The 22478-nt window shown below is 39.7% G+C and overlaps 1 protein-coding gene across 2 annotated transcripts in view; it reads right to left on the bottom strand.

Annotated features, from left to right (window-relative positions):
* The window catches only part of GALNTL6 (polypeptide N-acetylgalactosaminyltransferase like 6), a 961474-nt gene that overhangs the window by 441782 nt on the left and 497214 nt on the right, over window positions 1-22478 (bottom strand). The window lies entirely within an intron of this gene.

Here is a 22478-nt window from a genome sequence, read left to right on the forward strand (position 1 = left end):
TATTAAAAAGAAAGTTCTCTTGTTTAAAACGGCCCATCTACAATTAGAAATTCTGAACAACTCTATCCTAAAAGTTCACTGACGGGCTTTCTTGCAGACATACCAGCCTCTGGCTTCTTTACTATTCATTCAATCCAGGAAGAGCATACACCAACTGCAGATGCTTCCTCAGCCTGACAAAGGGTATTTATACCCGAAAGCTTGTTAAGAAGAATTTTTCCAACTAACTGACTTGGTTTAATAAAACATATCATATTTACCCAAATAACCTTGTCTGCCCCTACATTTAAAACTCATTATGCCCTTTTAAGCATACGGTGTTATCCACCACTAACATGCAGCTTGCCCTCAAAAAGATCATTGCTTTAAGTGTTTGAGAATTGTATTAGCCATGCTGAATGTTCAGAAATTACAAAACATCCATCACTGTCTATCCTGGAAGGAAAAAACTGAAAGGCTCCTAAGCTTGGGCAAAATAGGCCTCTCATTGGCAGAATGCCACATGTCAAAGGATGTGTGGCTTTCATCAGTCCAGAGGTGTATTGCCAAACAGTTCCACATGGGATCAAGCCATCCTCTTCAATCACATTCAGTAACACCTTCTTCTATGTGGAATCCTACTAGTATAAATGGAAATATTTGATGAAAAGTAATACTCCAATATTCATGTTAGAACATGACACTGTAAGGATTTTTTTTCCTTTAAAAAGAAAAAGAAATTATATTGAGATAAAATTAAATTTGGACCTGCTAGTATTCCAAAGCCAGGGAATGTGCAACCTTAATTTGCTTTTTCCTTAACTCTTTCTCTCTATCCATGAGAGCGAACACTATGGGTGCATACAGATGAGCATGGACATGTGGTTTGTGGTGCCCCAGACTCATCTGCAGTTCTGCACGTGCCGCACATGCAAGCATTCCCTGCACTAATTTCAAGCGCGGTGGGCTTTTTGACCCCAGAAGATATTGGGGTCAAACAAACCTGTGCCTAAAAAAAAAAAAGTGGGGCAGCACACATGGCAGTAGTGTGTGCCACCAAAAATTGGAGTCTGGCTGGCCAGAGCCATATCGCCGCAGCCAGCCAGATTCCTTGCTGCAGGATCATTGTGGCTGCAGCTCCCAGTGGCCCTGAGGACCTCAGCTAAGACTGCTGGGGCTAGCACAGTTGCTGGCCCCAGCCTCCCCTACCCCACCAGGGACAACCTGCCACACACCAGAGTACACATGATGTAGGCATTCCCTAGGGACAAGTAGCAGCAGCACACATTGTGCCACTGCTGTTTGTCCCTGGGTAAACACACGTTCCTGCTTGTGGGGATGTGCCCTGCTAGTTCATACATCTAGCATGAAGCATTTTAGTTCCATGTTGCTCACACAGATGTTATAAAGACTTGCTGTAAATTAGAGACATAGTAACTTATAGCTTTTCAAAGTTCTGCTTGACAGAAGCCTTCAAATCTAATATCATATTGGAGTGTTTCACCATACACGCAAGTGACAAGAGGTAGTAGACCTATATCCAGTTCAAATTTTTTCTTCCTGTTGCAATAAATTAATTCCATACACCACTCTATGAATTCAAAGGTAGTTTGTACCTTATTTCCATATAATAAATCTTTCCGCTATACTGTACACTAAGATTGTTTGGCTTTCATTATCATCACTTGTATAGATTTCTGGCTCAGTTTATATAGGAAGCTGTCTAGATGAATAGTGCCTTCTCTTGGTTAATTCTTTTAGCTTACTCTACATCATATATAATCAATCTACTTTAAGCCTTCCCTTGTAAAACAGCATATATACCAAGAAACAAGTTGCCTTCTGGGATGAAGATTACATCACTGACTTTTTACCTTAGCACATCAATCACTCTATTTCAATTCTCCTTGATAGCTACTAGTTCCCTGAAGCCATGCAGAATAAAACACCCAGAAAAAAAAGTCTGTTTATATCTTCTTAAAATGTCTTTGTCAGATACAGAAATGAGACTTTTTGCATCTCTTTGATTTGGCATGGTTTTAATTAGCCCTTGCACTTTCTGACTCTTACAGAGAAGGAAAAAAAAATCAGATGTGTAGGTCATTATTATTACTTATGTTAATTCCTTTCCCTGCACATACTTAAACATTTGCAATATTCATGAAAGTTTAACTGACCTATATTTGGCCAGTTTTGCATAGTGGTCTACTAATAACCACTTTCATGGGAAACAGCTGTTAAGGGCTGTTAAGAAGAATTGACCTTAGTCCTGAAGCAGCTTAGCTCTATTTAAACATGAAAGAAAACACAAAGTGCTCTCTTCAGCTGTTTTCAGCAATGCCCCTACTTAAGTGGTGAAGCAGCAAGTTCACAGTCTGTGGATGCAGTAGTTTAACTAGGGTGGGATGAATAGGATACCAGTCCTGGGCACTGACTGAGGGGGTACCAGAGTCTGTCTCAAACCCAGGATCTTTGCTATGCCATGTGCAGCCTTGTGCTGTAACTGCCTGGCCATAAGAACCAAAGACAGATGTGCCATATCCAGCAACGTATCCGGTTTCAGAGGGTGAGAAGAATGATGCTACATCTACCCCTGGGGTTTTTGTACCATAGCAGTGCACCCCTTCACATAACATATTTGGGGGGATGGTCTAAATGGGGTACCAGGGACAACTCCCAGGGAGTCTGGACATGGGACTGCTGCCACCCATACCAATAATGCTATAGCAGCACCAGCAGTTCAAGATTTCACTCCCCACCAATTCACCTAACCTCTGCTCTCCAGTGACTGGCCGACCCTGCACTGCCACACTATCCTCCCTGCCCTGGGGGCAGGAGCTTGTTATAACACTGTATGGATGCTTTAGTGCAATCTTCCATGAAGTGCACTAAAACTAAAAACAGTAAAATGTGATGATATGGGAGAACAATAACCTTTTGGGAAAAAATATCACAACCTGTCTCCATTTTAAAAAGTTTGGTATTAACATGTCTCACATTTTACAACCCCAAAACAAGTGGATAAACCAAGTCCCAGGTGAAGAGAAATTCCATAAAATAAAGAAAAATTTTCAGGTTCATATCAGTGTTTTACATGTAGGTTACCTTCTAAGAATTCTGGAGGCAAAAAGGCCCCCAAACCAAAAAGCTAATTAAAGGGAAAATATCAGGAATCCATGAAATGTAGGCCAATTATACAACAAGCCACAAAGCTACATTCAGAGAGTCAGAAATATAATCCTCCCCCCACCCCAAGAAAGATCCAATGAAAGTGATGTTACCAACATTATAATGTAAGGGTATTCAATTAAACATCCCTATGTAAAAAAAAGTCAGTTATGAAAGTAATGGTACAATTATTGTCTTGCTTTATAAACTAAATGCTAATACCTAGCTATTCTAAATCAGGGATCTCACTGTAATTGGAACTATAGGAGACAGTAGCAACTCTGCCCTTCAAGAGCTTTGTATTCCATATGCCAGTCTGAATGGTGCGGCAACATGCTCATGCATTCAAAGAGCCAAAAGTGGAATCATAGCTGCATGTTCTGTTTGCATGACAGCCAAAATCCAGTTTTGCTTTTCTAGTAAAGCAGCACTGGCCTTCAGCACCACTGTGCTGTTGATAATGTAAACAAAACATTCACATTTAATATTTTCCAGAGACTGGAAAGTTTTCTCCCTCAACAGTCTCAAGAAAACAAAGGGTTTCACTGTGCTCTGCAAAGGAACCAACATGTATAACTGCATAGTCATTAGCAGCAAAATTTGTCCTATGCTGAAAGCCAACATGATACCCATTCATTACCATAGAGACCACATTTCTCGTTATGTCTGAAATTTCATAGGATTATATGAAAGTAGGGCAAGAAGGGATCTCAAGAAGTCATCAAATCCAGCCCCCTGCTCAAAGCAGGATCACCCCTAACTAAATCATCCCAGTCAAGTGTCTGTCTAACTTCACTGAAACTTTCACAACTTCTCTAGGTAGTCTGTTCACATGTTTGACCAGCCTCATAGCTGGAAAGTTCTTTCCAACATTCAACCTAAATTTGGATATTAGAAATTGGGTATTAGAACCTGCTGCAGTTTGAGGCCATTACTCCTAGTCCTATCCTCTATGGTGTCAGAAAATAGTTTTTAGTCTTTCCTCTCCCTTTGACTTGCCATGTGCCCTTAAATCACTTTACTTTTCAGTTTCTCTTAACTTCATCTGCTTTGTCCATTTAGATTATGCATGTGTACAGCTCTTATGTTTGAATCCTGATTTCACCACTGGAGTCTGGAGGCATTACTGTAATCAAACTATCACAATTATATAGTTGTGAGATTCATAGATCAGCAGTAAAAGAATAAGAAAAAGTTACATATAGTACAACCCAAAATATAGTAACTTAAAACACAAGTGATTAAAGTAAGCAAGAACTCTATGCAATAAACTAGTGTCATATATGTTAATGTTCTCATGATTTTATGCATACTGTACCATAAAAACAATGTGCAGTTGATATTATAAAGTGCAAAGTGGCTTTACCCTGTGGGCCTGCTTAGGAGGCAATTGAAATAAAAATGATCATGAAGGAAAAGAATAAATAGTGATATTAAAGCCTTTGCTCTCAATACCAGTTATTTTCAAAGAGTTGATAATAACGTGTGCTGATTTTTTGTAGCGCTATTTAAGCAGGATGGGATTGATTTTTCCCCTAAAGTAGGTTGCTAAAACTCAACCTGTTGTGTCCAAAATTAATTAGATATCCTACACAGGATATACAAAGCTATTTTTTCATAGATTTTTCAGTCAACATAATTGTTTTATTACTAGGACAAGCACATCCCTTCTAATGGGCTTCACATGAATTCTAAGAGTATTCAAATAGAGGTAGGAAAAACTATTACAGAAGACTGAAATGTAAGTCATTATTTGTATTACAGCAGTGGAATTGGATGTGTGAGCCACATTGCATTAAAACAGTTTAGTTTTTGACTGACCATTTGTACACAACATGCTGCTTTGTTTATAGAAGTTTATCCCTGACAAATTGATTTTTTAACTCTTCTACAGAGCCTGTCAAGAGATGCTCTGATTTTATCTAAAAAAAACCCTTAGTTGCCTGAAATGCATTTTTAAATACATTTTCTGATATCTGTTATGATGAAAACCACACATTTTCTTTTTTTATGGCAAGAATCATATCCAGCCCCACTTAATATAGATTATATTATAAAGACCTTGGTATTTAAATAAACAGCAAGTGTCTGCCCCAAGGAAGTGGGGTTTGAGTAAAATAGTATTAGTCTGAAGACACAAACAAATATCATAATGGACAGCAAGAACTGGAGGAAGAAAGTAATCCATATCTTACTGTGGCTTTAAGTTTACTTCTTATGATTGCTTTGGCTGGCAGGGGCTGAAAATTCTGCAGAAACTGGGTATTCAACTTAAAAACAAAACTTATTAATTGCTTCAAGGAACCATCTTAATATGTGTGTAGGTAAACTGTCCTTGCCCCAAATTCCATAAAGATTAGTACTGATTCCTTTTCCCTGTGAGAGGGAGCCTTCTGTAAAACAGAATAAGAATATGGCAGAGGGGGAGAAGAGCAGTAGAGTAAAAAAAACCCACTACTTTCCATTCATCCAAATGTATATTTTAAATAGTAGTATCAATACTATACATACTGGAGAATATCTGAAGCATAGAAAACGGGACAGTCAGAACTATGAATGCAAATACCAAGTGGGAAGTGGCTTTGGGGGGAAAATTATTATAGTATTCTATCTAAACAAAACTAGTATCAGTTTGGGCTCTTGAGCTTCTTTCTACTGATACTTCTCTCTCTGACTTAGTTTTCTGAATTGGCACCCTTTCCTCCCATAAGTCTTTAGTGACTTTATTTCTTGCTTAAGAACTGGAGAGGTTTCTCCTCAACAGGATTTAAATGGCACATCCACCATTTTATATGAAAGAGCTTCTTTTCGAGAAGGACAAACAAACATGTTCTTCCTCAACCTCAGGTTTCCAATTATTTTACTTAAAGTTCGTTTCTTAGCTTTTGAATTTGCTTCTTTACTTTTCTGTGTGTCTTTTTCTTTTTTTCTTGTAGCTGCTATTGAATGAAGGTTATCCCTTTAGTAACTTTGAGCCAACTAGTTGAGAGAATTGTATAGTTTAAAGCCTGTGTCACTTGATCTGCTGCTCATAAACAGGGAAGAGCTGACAGGCAATATAGAAATGGATGGCAAATTGGGCAGCAGTGACCATAACATAACTGAGTACAGGATCCTGAGGAAAGTAAGGAGAGCAGCAAAGCAAGGACCCTAGACTTCAGAAAAGCAGACTCTGGCTCCAAAAACAAATTTTGTCTTACTCAGGGAACTGGTATAGGGTCCCTTAGGAGGCCATTCTGAGGGGGAAGGGAATCCAGGAAAGCTGACTGTACTTTAAAGAATCCCAGTGCAAAGGGAGACTAGAAAGTATGGCAGAAGAGCAGCTTGGCTCAGCAAGGAACTCTTAAATGAGCAAAAACACAAGAAGGAAGTTTACAAGAAGTAGAGATATGGACAGACAACTAGGCAGGAGTATAAGAGTATTGCTTGGGCATGCAGGGATGAAATCAGAAATCAGGATATGGGCCAAAGAGCAACTGTAGTTGTGGCTAGCAAGGGACCTGAAGGGTTACAAGAAGGGTTTTACAAATATGTCAGCAACAAGAAGATGATCAGGGAAAGTGAAGGCCCCTAAGTGAATGGGGGAGGTAACTTAGTGACAGGCGATATGGAAAAGGCTAAAGTCCTCAATGCCTTTTTCACCCCAATTTTCTCAGGCAAGGTCGGACTACTGCACCTGGCAGCAGTGTGGGGAGGTAAGCAGCCAACAGTGGCGAATGATCAGGTTAGGGACTATTTAGAAAAGACAGACATGTACAAGTCTATGGGGTGGATGCAGTGAACTTGACGGTGCAAGGGAGTTCCCCAATGTGATTGCACAGCTATTTGCCATTATCTTTGAAAACTCGTGGCAATTGGAATAGGTCACAAAAGATCAAAAAGGAGTTAATACAGGAATCTGTTTCTAAGTACTTGGAGAAGAAGGTGATTAGTAACAGTTAGCATGGCTTCCATAAGGGCAAGTTATGCCTGACCAGCCTGACTGCCTTCTCTCATGAGAAGGCTGGCTCTGTGGATGTGGGGAGACTAGAGGATGTGATGCCTTTGGGCAAGGCTTTTGATAAGGTCTCCCATAACATGCTTGCAAGCAAGCAAAGGAATGACGGATTGGATGAATGAATTGTAATCTGGATAGAGGAAAACAGGCTGGATTGTCAGGCTCAGAGGGTAGTAAACAAAGGCTTAATATCTAGTTGGCAGCTAGTATCAAGTGGAGTGCACCAGGGGCTGGTTTTGTTCAATATCTTCATTAATGACCTGGAAGATGGGATAGAACACACCCTCAACAAGTTTGCAGATGACACTGGGGGGGGGGAGGGGAGAAGTCATAGATATGCTGGAGGGTAGGGCTAGGAGAGAGATCTCAATTAAATTGGAGGATTGGACCAAAAGAAATCCTCCTATGAGGTTCTATAAGGACAAGTGCAAAGACTTGCACTTAGGCAGAAAAATCCCATGTATGGGTACAGACTGGGGACCAAATGGCTAAGCAGCATGTGTATAGAAAAGGACCTGGGTGTCTCAGAGGACAATAAACTGAATATGAGCCCACAGTGCACCCTTCTTGCAAAGAAGGCTAATGGCATATTGGGCTGAATTAGCAGGAACGCTGCCATTAATGAGGTCACATTTGGAGTACTGTGTCCAGTTTTGGGTCCCTCACTAGAGAAAGGATGTGAGCGAATTGAAGACAACCCAGCAGAGGGCAAAGAAAATGGTTAGAGGGCTGGGGCATATGACTTCTGAGGACAGGCTGAGGGAATTGGGCTTATTTAGTCTAGAGAAGAGAAGACTGGGGGAGGATTTGATAGCAGTCCTTCAACTACTTGAAGGGTGGTTCCAAAGAGGATGCAACTTAGACTGTTTTCAGTGGTGGTAAATGACAGAATAAGAGGAGGTCTCAAGTTGTAGGAGAGTAGGTTTAGGTTAGACATTAGGAAAAAGACCTCACAAGGAGGGTAGTTAAGCTCTTGAACAGGTTGTGGAATCTTCATCCTTAGAGGTTTTTAAGCCTCAGGTAGATAAAACCTTGGCTGGGATGATATCATTGGGGCTGGTCCTGCTTCAGGCAGGGGTTCAACTGGATGACAACCTGCATTTCCTTCCAACCCTAATTTCTATGATTTTCCTTCCAAGTATTCACACAGTAATGTATAGCTTCATAAAGGAACACTATTACTGGGCTTATTGTTGCCTTGCATCACATCCCTTTTCTTCCAAATATATACATCATCATAGTACAATACTAGAGAGAGAGGTTGATTCACTGGTTAGGTATAGTCACACTTATAAGCCCTGGGATCTACTGCTCATTTTGTAATATACTTCCTATGTGACTTTCAACAAATCAGTTAGCCTGTTTGGGCTTTAGCTCCCTACTTCACCAGTGTGTTGACAGGAAAAGCTTTAAAGATTGAGAGATGCTCAGATAGTATGGTAACCTATGCCATAGGAAAACTTTGTAAATGAAAAGTAAAGGAAAATCATGATCATCGTAAGTATGGGGTTTGTTTTTTTTTATAAAGCCTCTAGCTTTTAGGCTAATTATACATGATTTATCCATATTTCATCAATGTTGACAGCCAAAGAAGGTAACCACGAGTTAATTGTTCAAGGCCATTTTCAATTGGTTTGATGTTTCAGTGTACTGTAATCATCATTTCCTGTGGAGTAGAAAGCAAACAGCTGATGCTTCAGAAAGAAACTGAAGAAGACATTAATGTTCAACCAGCTTTAGCAATTTTCTTTGCTGCTTATGAAACACAGGTCTAAATTTTTCAGATGGAGAATTTAGGTAAACCAAAAGCTGATTTTAACTCTATAATGCCTACCGAAATGCTGTTCAGACCCAGGATCCATAACTCAGTAAGATAAACAACAAAAGTTGGACGAATGTAGCTTGCTACATAAAGAAAGGGGCTGACTATGCTTTTCAGTGCCTTTAGTGGAAGGGTTCTGAAACCATGTCATCAGTTTATATTGCATGCTATAAAAAACCTGAACTCCTTTGCAGATGACTGAAGCCAGAGTGATATGATAAACATGTCTGATAGCCAATACGAAGAGGCCTCACTGGCCTACAACATGAAGCTCAACATTAATAACACCTTGTTCTTACAGTCCTTAAAAAAATCTTTTTGTGTTTCCACCTGAGAGAGATGCGGTCAGGGGTCACTAGTATGAGCTATAAGCTCCACCTGTTTTAGAGCATTGGGAGAAGGAACTTGCTTAGAGATAGGCTGAGCCAAAGTTTGTGGAAACCAAACCAAACCTTCATAATTACGATTCTATAAGTTTCTAAAGTGGAAGTACTTGCCTTCTGCAGCTTCTTATGAATGTGATTGTGCATGGGAGTAAGGATTAATTTGCATTTTAACAGTGTCTGTAGTTTATTCATTATATAGTTTGGACTCGAGATAAAGAATGAAACATAAGTTTTCTTTTCCTTCCCGTACAAAATTTCATCTCCTGTTGCAGTCACACTCACAACAGGTTCAAGGCAGTTGAGGTATATGATTTCAATTATCTGGAATTGAATTTTTCCCCTCCCAGTTCCGTAATATTCTTCTACAACCTAGCAGATGAAATCCATTTCAAGATTTGCTGCAGGTGTTTTCAAATTGACCATCACTCATAAGTTGAGCTTTCCTCATTGAGAAAACTCTTCCTTTCCCCACAGGTATGCTAAGTCATTCTTGCCAAGGCAAAATACTTTGGCTAATAAAACAGTTATTGTTGGATTTGCTCTGTTTCTGAAGACAGGTGATTAGCCATGTTAGTCTCAAGTCAGGGAGAAAGTGGAGCAGGGTGGCACCTTATAGACTAACTGGTTCAGAAAGGCATGAGCTTTCATAGGCAAGAGCCTACTGAACATAATGTCTAATTTCCTTTGCAGATTAAAAACACTACAGTTGTGTAAAAACTGGTAATCAAAATAGGGGAAGCTCCAAAACAAAAGTCACTTTTTGTGTTTAGTAGTAATAACTGTGGAACTTTGAAATCAAAGCAACTTATTTTTACTGCTGCTAAGTTGGATTTTTAGGAAGATTTATTTGTTATGCAATACGCATAAAGCAGAAATACCTACTCTGTTCTGATTGGATGTCATGGGTACCCCTAGACAATGCATAAATTTGGGGTACATTACTTATCATTCACAGATATTTCCCTAAAATTGATATACTAGTGTTACATTCAGTCTCTATTTACACTGTATTCAGTTATGTTCAGTTTTGGAGTGCTGTTGTATCTGTTATGGTCCAGGAAATACAAAAATCCAGAGACATGTCTATTCTAACCATGCAGTTAGTCCAATAAAAGATATCACCTACAAAATCCTTGCCTCCCATATATGCTCAGTTTTGTTCTATTTATGTTAGTATGGCAGTTGGTATGACTTTATCTATGTAGTTTTGTAATAATCTTTTGGATTAAGTCCTGTCTGTGGGATCAGGTGTCAGGGCTGCTCTGCACCAGAAAGCAGCTATTCACACATGAGAGAAGCCCTGGCTTGAATACCTATCAAAGAAGGAGGAAGCCAATGTCTGGAACATGCATCTAAATTGGTATGCACATCAGTGACCTAGGAAAGAAGCAGAATTCTAAGTGTTTACTTGAAGAAATGACATTGTATCTGTGATGGTCCAGAAATTGAGAGAGAGAGAGGAAAGAATTTTTTAGAATGATATGTTTTATTAGATCAACTATAGTTGGGATAAAGTTAGACAAGCTGTCAAATGCAAGACATTCTTTGTTAGGTCAGGGGTTGGGGGGAGGCAGGAAGTAAGGGGCAGAGGCAGGCAGTGGGGACAGGCACCAGCATGGAGGGCCAAGTGAGCAAGGGGCAACCTCGGCTCCCCCTCCCCCACCACTGCAGAGGGGAGGAGGACAATGAATTTAAGAAAATCTTCTCAAAATTAGATTCTATACGTGGGAAATTAAATTATAACAAATTTATAAATTTTCCACATACAGCATCTAATTATTGGGGGGGGGTCATTTTACAATTTGAAATAGTCTTGGACTTGGGTTAATATAGTAAAGGCTTATGATCTCTTTGAGTTGACCAACGTTGTCCTTCTGGTAGCTCAGAACATTTTTGTGCAAAGTTGAATTAGGTATTTTCTTATCCCAGGAACTCATTCCTAGAAGGCAACATTGCATGCCACTCTAGTGATCCAAGGTCCCAAACATGGATTTTCAGTGGAGCAATAGGCCTGATTATTACTAGAGAGTTCTGTTTAGCCACAGAAGAGAGTATTTTTTTAATCTGGTGTATAAGTATCAATAGCATGCCTAAGACTGCATAAAAAAGACTTCAAAATTCTAGGATATTGTCCAATATACACACTTTGCTTAATCTCTTGCAAAGTGTGCCATCCAAGTGCTAAAATTAAAACTGTCTTTGCAGGGTTGAAGTTGTTGATTGTCAATCCTCTGGGGAAGGACCTTTTAAGCAGACCTTTATTAGTTGTACATTTAGGACACAAGGAGATGCCTTAGGTGCTTCCTCATATTAAAAAAAATAGTAACTATTAACCTAACTAGAAATATATATTTGAAATCATTTTGCACATTTTATCTAAGTAAGTTAGTTCCAATATTTCAAATAAAGTAGCAACAATGTCTATTGAGAAAAAAAGATGGTAAACAAAGGCTTCAGGCAGGAATTTGAGAGGGCCAGGCCTCTTAAATGTCCAGGTCTTGGAGCTTCAAAACAGTTGGCATACACATTTTGACTTTGTGTCACTTCACTGGTGCCTTCTCTGTCTCAAATACCATAGGTTCTGCAGTAGCCATATCATTATTCATGAAAAGAGAAGTTAATATTATTCCAAGTTACATTAATTCCTGCCAAGATTTTGAGATAGAAATCAAAAAGGTCTGCAGATACTGGTGCCACTGAGGGTGCAAACAAACACTGATGGGACCCAGCTCAGGTTTAGGCAGATTAGTTTAAGCTGCCTAGATCTAAGATGCCACATGCGAGCATTCACTGCTTGCCAGGAGGTGGCATGAGAAGCTGGAGGCGAGTAAATTTGGAACAGAGGGAGCTGGCAGGTCCAGGGGAGGCATGGCTGGTGAATTCAGGGACAGCTGGCTGGGTCCAAGGAGGAAAAACAGCCTGGTCAGAGTCAGGGGTTAAAAACAGCAAAGGTCTGGGTCTGTGGAAAGTACCTGTACTTTGAGTCCCAGGGCTATGCTGCAGACCCATGCAAACATTCATTAGATCGCATTAACTTATATAGATCTAAAACTAGTTCTTGTCCAATAAGAACAAACTTTATATTAGGTGTATGATTTTCAGGGTGACCTAATGCCTATGAACCCTCGCACACACAGGCATTTAGATCACCCTAACCAAGGTCAGGGTGATCTAAATGTAATGCTTTTATATTACATTTAGTCACTGGTCCCTGCTTTTCTGATCCCTCTTTTCTGCCTCCATACTGCAAACTCTTAAGCAAGAGCTCATGTTAAGCTAGAGCTACTTCTAATGGGTTAGAAAGCAACGTTTTGCACTGCAAATGAAGGGCTATGCCACGAGCTCCACCACTGCAACTACACTCCAAAAAAGCAGCACCTGTTCCTGTAGACAGTGAGGGTGAGACCTCTCTGGAAAGAAAATTCTGGTATAAACTTTTCAAAAAACACAGTAGACTAGGATTCCTCTTCTGTGTAAGTTGATATGAATTTACTACTATTTCTACTTCAAAGGAAGCACAATCTAACCCAGTATTTATATTAGTTCTAAACTACTTTTCCCCCAATGGAGCACTAACTGCTTATAAACGGGGGGGGCCTTTAATATACTACATAGCGCTATTGCAATTTAAATGAACAAAATAAGATACACATGAAAACATGCTATTGCTAGTTACAAGAATACACACACGCTTGTTGAAGTGCCAATTTTTATCAAGGAATACATATTAGGACTTCCTCTGCTGTCACTGTGCTGTCTTCTCTGTTGCTAACATTCAGCTACCGGTTTTCAGACACAATTACAAGATGCCAGACTTTCTGCCTCAGTGCAGGGCAAATATTGCTCCAACAAGCATACTTAAAAACCCTGCAAAAAACCCAACCCCTCAGAATTTTCTTAGCTACAAAAGAGAAAAAAAGTGTTTGCAGCAAAAAAGAGTTAGCTGAGGAAAAAGGGTTAGCTGAAGACAGAAACAGCATGTGTGCAATCGCCATACAGAGACTCTTGTTAAAGATGCTACTAATTCCATAGTTCTCATTCAGCCCTAGTTCCCCTTGGCCCCTCCATGGCATACCGAACAAATCTGGAAAAGTCCAGTTATCTGGGATTAAACTGATTGACTACTTCACCAGAAGTCCATAAAATAATTAGAAAAGACTCAAAACTTACATAGGCTGTATCATTTGTAACTGCATCTGTGCAAACAGTAGAACAGTGTCAGCTGTTTTTCTTCTCAGCCTCAAAGTAGATGATCATTAACTGGCCTTGGTTGTCTAAACATATTGGAACATAGGACCAGCAGCATAACAAGCTGAGGTGTTTGTGTTGGTGTGCGCACAGCCGCCATCACCACCACCACTACTGCAGGCTCTACCCAACCTGGCTGTTGCTCTTAAAGCAGCAATAGCAGCAGTCAGAAACAGTCTTGAAATCATGGGTTAGCGATGGAGCTGCTCAGGCATGGACTCTGAGTGTCTGGGGAGGATGCCCTTCTTGTCCACCCCTAGTTATGTTGCTGCATAGCACTATAACAGGACCTCCTGGGCCACTGGCCCAGTTCCCTCCAGTCACAGAAAACCAGCTGTCCAAAAGTGTCCAGAACAACACTCACTTTGTTCCTTATTGCATATGACTGCCCAAAGTACCCAATAAAAAGGAACTGATAATGCATCACAGGAAAAGAGCAGGGGGACAAGGATGACAACCATTCAGATTATAGTAAATAAAGTACTGTCAGATAATTCTGGGAAAAGGACCCTGCCTCAGAGTACAGAGAAATAGAGTTAATTTCCCCCTGGCCCTATGGGAAAATTCCTTCCTGACCAAAAATTGGTTAAAACAAGACCCACCCAGTAGTAATGCATACAAACCAATCCTTTGCATCCAGCTACACTTAAAGTCTAGTGGTTCATAAGAAGGTGAAAGAAACCCAAAGACAAACAAAGCATTTGGGAGGGGGTGGGGTTGGAGAAGGGGAAGAATCTTCCTGGTCTCAGTGGAAGACCAGATCATCCACAGGATGAAAACCATCTTAAAATTAAGTTAATTTGAAAGAACATTTCATGATTAGGATTCAGCAGATCAGATGATCCACTGTGTGAAGAAAGCACTGCATCGCTGAAAAAGATTAGGCAAATCTGCTGTAGTGGTATCCATGCCTCGCATGCTCCCTACGGCCAGTGCAAAGAATCTCTGACAGAAGGAGGTTTAGGTGGTCAGTACACATGCCCTGACAATCCTATGTTACCATAACTGCCCTGTGGCAGCCAGTGCAAGTTAGACTGCACCCAGTCTGCATGAGATGATGAAAGTACTGCAAGTTAGACTGCATGAGATGAAGAAAGTACTTAAATACCCTTTAGCCTGCATTTTGCACCATGACCCCAGAGCTATGCTGAGTTTTACCACTACAATTTGAGATCAGACTCCACTTGCCTCAAAGTTTATTCACAACAAAATAATTGGGGGGAGGAAGTGGGATTAACTAACGATGCAGATGAACACTGCCTTCCAAAACCTAAGGCAAAAAACAAACCTACCAACCCACTCACCCACCCAGACCACACCATATGATCATCTTCCATCTAACAATTTCAGCTGCTCTATCTACAATATTAATTAAATTTACACTCACCATGGAGAAAGAAAGGTACCACTAACCCTGTTACACTGATACTGGAATAGAGATCAATAAATGTATACAAGGTCAAAGAGCACTTGGTGACAATGATCAAGCTCTTAACTTCTAGTCCTCTTCCTGACCCACAGAACTGTCCTTGCCAGGTATGCAAGCGTTATGGTCTCCTTACTGTAATGACAAGGAGCACAAGGAGGTTTGTTTGTTTTTTTCACAAAAGAAAACCAGCATTCCTAGAAAATCATTTTTCTAGTGCAGCTGTCATGTCCAATTTTTCCTAAACAGCCTGAAAATGTTTAAAACTTACTTGAAAAAGGTGTATTTCATAAAAACTCATGAAACTAAGCATATGCTTCTGAAAGAAGCTGCACATAAAACTGTCTGTCAAATAGCAGCAGGTACAAAAGGAATGATAAACAAGGCTGACAGGACTTTTTAAATTAATAGATAACTGTATGTGCATCTGACTATGCAGTTAGGTGAATAACTTGTATGTTCAATTAATCTTTATTTTTTGTGCTTATATTCAATATGCACAAATAGTCAGTGGAATATACAGCTGACCAATTTAATGGTTATCCAAGTTATACACAGAGTGTGACTGCAATTTATTAAATGATGAAAGCAAACGTGCATGCCTATCTGAGAGACAGTCCTTTAGATTCATGAAAAAGAGATTTGTTTAGATTTGCAGTGCTACAGGTTGAATTTCATCTATTAAAATGCCATTCCACAACCACAACTTTTTCAAATCACGGATATTGACTTTGGAGAACACCCTCTGGTAGGAGTGAACATTCACAGTACCAAAGAGCCTCCTTTTGCAGCAGTTTTGCTGGAACAAGATAAACATAGAACATAACCTTCATTGTATCACAAAGTTTAGCCTGCCCAAGTCAAGAATTCCAGTCAAAGCAGCTGTCTGCAAGTACAATTAATGGGATATAAATGTGCTGTAAAACAGATTGTACATTTATATTTGAGAAAAAGGCATACACATTTTGACACTAAATTAGTTCTGTTTCGCTTCTAAAACAGCACTCTGTCCTTTGCCAAGTAACTATCATTGTGTGCGTGACTGAAAACAAACTCATATTCATTCTATAAAGGTGAAACTAGCTGGAACCTATTAATACTGCTAAATTAACATCAATGGTACTATTGGTTCTAGTTCAGATATTGAAGGCAAGCATAGTCCATAGGGCTTGAAAACCTGTAGTTCAGACTCAAAAGTCAAACTAAAAAACTAGACCTTAAAAACGTGTGTTATTCAAGAACAGAAAATTTCCTTACTGCACAGACTATGACAGAGTGGAGTCCAAGGTAAATAAAACAGATATGTGATATACTGCAGGATCAAATTTATCCTTCTGTGACCAGCATATAGGGTTAGTTCACTATTTAGCATTAGAAAAAAACCTGGCAGCTGTAAGTCCAAGTACAAATAACTTACTGGAATAGTACAGACAATAACCTGAACAGACAGACATAGATTGTATACACATTCAAATGATTTGGGAGCATTCTTCTAGGTTTGTTCTCCTGGCAGAAAAATGAACCCAGAGATGTGTCTGAACAGACTTTCAAAGCAGAGTCCTTGAAAAGCAGAGAGCTTGGAAAATCAATGGAATGCACAGGGGTCTCCTGGCTGCACAGATCTCAGCATGTTTTACACGCTCCCTCAGTTTGCCTGGAGGCAGATGACAGAGCAGCCCGGACTGGCTAACCCAGACTTCTTAAGGTTAGCCTGAGTCTCCTTGCTATGCAATGTGGGGATTATGACAAGGGTGTGTTATGACAAGGGTGCGTTGTGCTCCCTGCTTGGCTGAAACAAGAGAGTCTAGCAACTGACAGTCTTCTGGGGTAGGGGAGAAGAGCAAAGCACCCTAGGATGTTGGAGGACTATACTGTAGCTTTTCTCATAAGTGAATACATACAGACATTCACTCTCCCAAGAGAAACTTCTCTCAGGAGTGATTTAACTCTGCTTGTTCCTGGGTTATTTTTCTCCTGGAGCAGCCATTTCTACTGTGAGGGGAAAATCCTGAACTACTGTCCCAGGAGAAACAATGTCCTTACATGGCCATAGACAAAATAGGCTAAACAAAATGACCATGAATAAAAAAGTCTCCCCCGAGGTTGGAAAATTTTCCAGTTGAATGAATTAAATTGAAATGTTCAACAGGAAAATATTAAATTGGATCAAGTAAATCATGTAAACGCCCCAGGGAACCCTGACTACTTCCAGTCCTGACCCACTCTCCAGCAGCCTGAATGTGTGGCTTGCACAACACTACAACACTAAGGGTGTTTATACACATGTTCTGGGAGCGTGGGGGCATTGCTTTAATTAGAACGGCTCTGAGAGCTGCTCTATTTAAGCACCCAGAGCATCTCATGCATCAGCGTTCCTGTGCTGAAAAATGGCTGTGCGGGCGTTTTAACTACAGTTCATTGAATGAAAGCTTACTGCCATTTTTCAGTATAGAGATGCTGAAATATAAGATACCGGAGTCTGCTGGAGCACAGTAATTATCACGTTCTAGCAGGCTCAATTAATCACTGCACGTGTATAGGAACCAGATAAGCCTGGCAGCTCTGGATACCTGGCTTATTTTTTTAAAAAGAAGGGCTCAGGCTCTCAAGGTTTGTAGGATCCCTATTAAAGTACTGGGAGCCCAACTCCAGGGCTGTCAGGCTTCTGGCTACATGGCAAGTAGCCAGGAAGCTGGCTTCACAGCATACCCTGGAAACTTCTTTTGATCATCTTTTAGAAATAAAGTTGTTCAAAATGATTTTTTTTTTCATAAAAAGAGAGTTTAGAAGTATTTTTCAGCAGAAAATTTCCAGATTTTATTTTCATAGAATTCCCTTGGAAATTCTGAGTTCTGATAAGTTCAACTAACCTGTGACGTGCTCTTATAAATCCAAAAAATCAAATTCTCTCCTTAACTGGACTACAACACAACAACACATGGATCTGGAAAACAGCAATGACCGAGAATTTGATGCAATTTTCTAGTTGAGACAACAGACTTCACATCACTTGAAAAGAAAAGTATACCCTCAGTTCTAGAGGGCTGTAGAATACAGTGCCACTAGCTCTCGTGCTTGTATCTGTTCAGGGCAAAATCATGCTGAAGAAGTCAACACTTGCTTCTTTTATAAGATTTGTCTTATAAATAGCATATTTCTTGTTTTAGGTTTTGCATTTGTATTTTGAATATCCTTTTATTTGTACCCCTGTAAACCTCAAGCTCGTATACTTTTGACTTTGAGAACTCTTGTGTTTTGCATTCATACTTATGACACACACACACACTCTGAATCTCACTTAAAGCTTCATATCCTTTTTAACCTTCATTTCTGTTAAGACAACTAAAGGGGTAAAAAGGCTTTCTATTAAACCTCCGTATAATGCTGTTTTTATTTCTTCATGGGTCTTCCTATTAGGTGTAATAGGAAATATATGAATAAAAAGGACTTTGCCATCTGAGATATCTATATTAAAATGTAGATTTCTGCCTCTGGATTGTTAGAGAACTTCTTTCATTGAGTCCTTTGACTTTGAATTGCTTCATGAATAAGTATTGCAAAGTCACATTTTACAGCATTTGCTTAGCTTCCTTCCTTTTTAATACCTGCTTTCTAGTTTGGGTTATATCAAGATTTAAAAGGTGTAGTTGTCCTTCCAGTTTTATAATCCTTAAGTGTCCTAACTTATTGTTAACGTTATGCATGACCAATCCAAAGGCTTTGGTGCTGATCACTAAGGCTGAGGGAATAAATGTGAATAAAATAAAAGCATACACATAACTTCTTGAAAACAGTCTAGCCAAGTGCTCAGTGGCATGCTCTACACTAAAAGGTTTTTGTTGTCTGTCACCTAAGGCTCTTTTTATGCACTTCAATATTAGCATTTGATAAGAATATAAAATAGGAAAATCCCGGACATTCCACCATCTATATTTACAGCTCTTTCAAGTTGTTGAAGGTTCTCTACCTTTCTCAATAAATGCATTTCTAATAAGTTTGTCTGTCTCTTGGTAATCGCTCCTTAAGTAGGCCTTTGTAGAAAAGTTTGATTAATAAAAAAACCTATACAAGAATGCTGGAAACAAACAGTTTGAAAGGGATAAGCATGGTTTAAAATGCCTTTCTTTCCTTCCCTGCCCATGTAAAACTAATAATTGCAGCGTAGGGATTCTTAGCAGAAAGTTTCCCTCCTCTTATGGCAAGATATCATGGCATAAATATAAAACACAGTCTGTAAACAATTTAATATACCTGATTCCAGAGTACCATGAAATATTGCAGATATCAGATATATAATCTATGACACATGCTGAGGAAAAAATGACACCGGAGGCTACAATTCATGAACAACAACCTTAACACAGAGATGAAAGGATGAACATTTGCTTTCAGATACGAGTGATATTCCCTCTGATTTCAGACATACATATATCTATGAGTAATGAAGCCTAGAACAACCTAAATATGTCTTCTATCCTTGAATTCCTGTGATCTTTACTCTTCTAAAAAAGTTTATTCATAGATTGAAGGTTAGATTATACTAATTATGAAGTACTTCATCTATCAACCTAACCAAGTCATTCAATGAAAATTCAGTAAGCATTTTACAAGTACAAATCAAAAATAGTTTATTTGTACTGTACAAATTTAACTGAGTAACCCACTTAAGACAAACCATTAAACTAATGTCAAGACATGCTGCACAAGTAAAAAACATATTTACTGATAAAAACAGCATCAGGGAGTACCTATAAATGCAGATCAATTGAACAAAAAATATTTGTCTCACAAATTTGATTTATCGCTATTTACATCCAAAATTCATTCAAAGCATTTAAAATAATATATTTGAATGATCTTATTTGGAAGTATGTTGTATATATAGACACTTGGTCAGGCTGGTTCAGTCAGGGATGATCTTATCTTGAGCAGGGGGGTAGACTATACGATCTCATGAGGTTCCTTCTAGCCTTACTTTCTTATGAAAGTAGACATAATGGCTAGGGACAGACATTACACCTACCTCACTTTAAGAGGCAGAAAGAGCTCTAAAGCCATAACTGAACCATTCTGGCTCTTAGAGAGATTTAAAAAAACTTTAAATGAGTGTTGAAAATGGCAGATTGTGTTCTAAGTTAACCTTTTTGTTAGAGCACTTTATCAAATGTCTGTGCCTGATCCCATCAAGGGTTAACTTAGAGCGCAATTGGTGCCATCCCAGGCAGTGTTGCACTCTAGCTCTAGGCAGAGCTCATTTGCTCTACCCAAGTGCTGGATTAGCACTGTCCCCCAGCTGTCATCAACTTAAATCAATGACAGCCTCTGATCATAGCCTGGTGTACAGCTTGGCCAGGGGGAAGAGGGCTTTTAGGGCAAGTGAGGTTTCTATCCCTGTAGCTGCCTCAGTCCTGAGATGTGCCACAGCCCAGATGGGGGTGGCGGAGCGGGAGGGCTGCAGGGGAAGGGGCCTGGGGTCTTTCACCCTGCAGCTGCCCTGGCCAGGCAGCAGTGTACCACTGCTTGGTTGAGGGGCCTGGGGGGTAGGGCTCTGGGGTCCCTCTGCCTGGACCCCCCCCCACCCAAGCAGTGGGGTGCCAGTGATTGGCTGGGGGGTATGGGAGAGGGGACCCAGGGTCTCTCCCCACAGCTGCTGCTGCCAGATTGCCAGCTGGTGGAGGGAGGGTGGGGAGGGCTGGGGAGTGGGACCACTCTGGCGGCCTTCTGGGAGGCCTGTGAAAGCACCCCTAGCAGCCAATGCAAGCAGGCTTCAAACACCACCCACCACCCACTGAACAGCAAACATCTGTTCAATTCACTCTTGCACAAATTTATAGCACTCTCAATAAGCCCCTGGTGGAAGTGCTATAATTATTGTGCTTTATTTAATGTCTATATTTAAGCAATGACACCTTTTTTCCTCTTAATTTTCTAGTCATGGCTCCCTGGCCTCCAAGGTTCCATAGCAGCCTGTTTGATGGACTTCTGAGGCTCTGCAAAGATAACTATTGGGCTATCAGAAAGACAGGTTTCTTTTGAAATTTCCAAAGGATTGTATTTGCAAGCTTGTCTATCACAATTATGCAGTTGGTCCACTATACAGCTGGATCACCACAGCTACATCTCTTATACTACTATCAGACTAAAAGCACTCTGAAACTTTGCCCTGCAGAGGCTATATTTTCCTATGGGAAAAAACAAACAACAACTCACTCCACTTGAAAATATCTGTATAGCCCTATTATCAAGCAAAAGTACTTAAGCAGATTTAAAAAATAAAGATAATTATCTCTCTCAGGCCACCTCTTTCGGAAGCCTTGTCATTTTTACCCACTGCTATATTCTAAGACTGTGAAAAGATACAAAATAGACCCAAAAGCGGTTAAGTTCACTCCTCTCAGTTATGCACCATTTTGAACCATGTGACTTCCACAGAGTTTAGCTAAAGCCACACACAATATTTTGAAAATGTATTGCAAAATGTTGAAAAGTAAAAGAATGGCTTAATACAAAACATTTTTCACAGTTCTAATGAGAGCTTGGGAAACAGGCAGAGAGAATCAGGAGTCAACAAGCTGCTAAGTGATAACAAGATCACAAAAATCCTTGCTTGATTGCAAAACTGATTATCTGCAGGAAATTTAAGGTAGATTTTCTAAACTAATAGCCTTTAATTATATACAAAACTATTTTTGTGATATTTGGAAATATCTCTACAAAGACTCTGTTAATACACCACTATTCAGTCATAGCACATTTGGTTATGACTGGTTCCAAGACATAAGTGCCTCCCTAACAATGTTCTGTTGGTGGAAAATTATTCTCTTTAACCTCTAATACATTTTCAAATATCCCACAAGATATTTCCTTACAAACTTCTCTGTAAATGGTTTGCCTATTGGCAATTTGCTAGCATGTGGAAAAATCGCAATACTACCTTATACTTCCAAAAACCTCTGGTCATAGTGAAGGTCCTATAAAAGCAGGGAACATTCAGCTCCTTACTTTTTGATTGCAGTTAAACTATATTACAAGTAAAAGAACAGTTTATCAAAGCCCATATTGTCACTGAAATGGCAGTGATGAGATACCAAGACAGATATATGTGTCACCGACTCTTCTCCCCTTGACTCCTCTCAACCCTTGCTCTGCCAAATATCATTAAATGAAAGTCTTGCTGAGAAACAGTCACAACAATGCTCCACAAACATTTCTCTCAGTCAACTAAGTGCTTCCTCCAACAATACCTACAGATGAGAAGTCTGCTTTTGCCAATTCTTTCCTGGGGCAAAGCTAATTACCTTTATATTATCCCAGAAGGCAGTTTTCCCTTTCTAGAATATATCAATCTATTTGGACATTAGCAACAGCTTTAAGCATCACAGGTTACACACCAAGAAATAACAGACACTTTTTTCAGATTAAACATAGAATACACTAATTTGGGCTTTTTTA

The sequence above is a fragment of the Crocodylus siamensis genome, chromosome 2 (assembly GCF_052110815.1).
Source record: "Crocodylus siamensis isolate JL-2025a chromosome 2, ASM5211081v1, whole genome shotgun sequence".
Lineage (NCBI taxonomy): Eukaryota > Metazoa > Chordata > Crocodylia > Crocodylidae > Crocodylus > Crocodylus siamensis.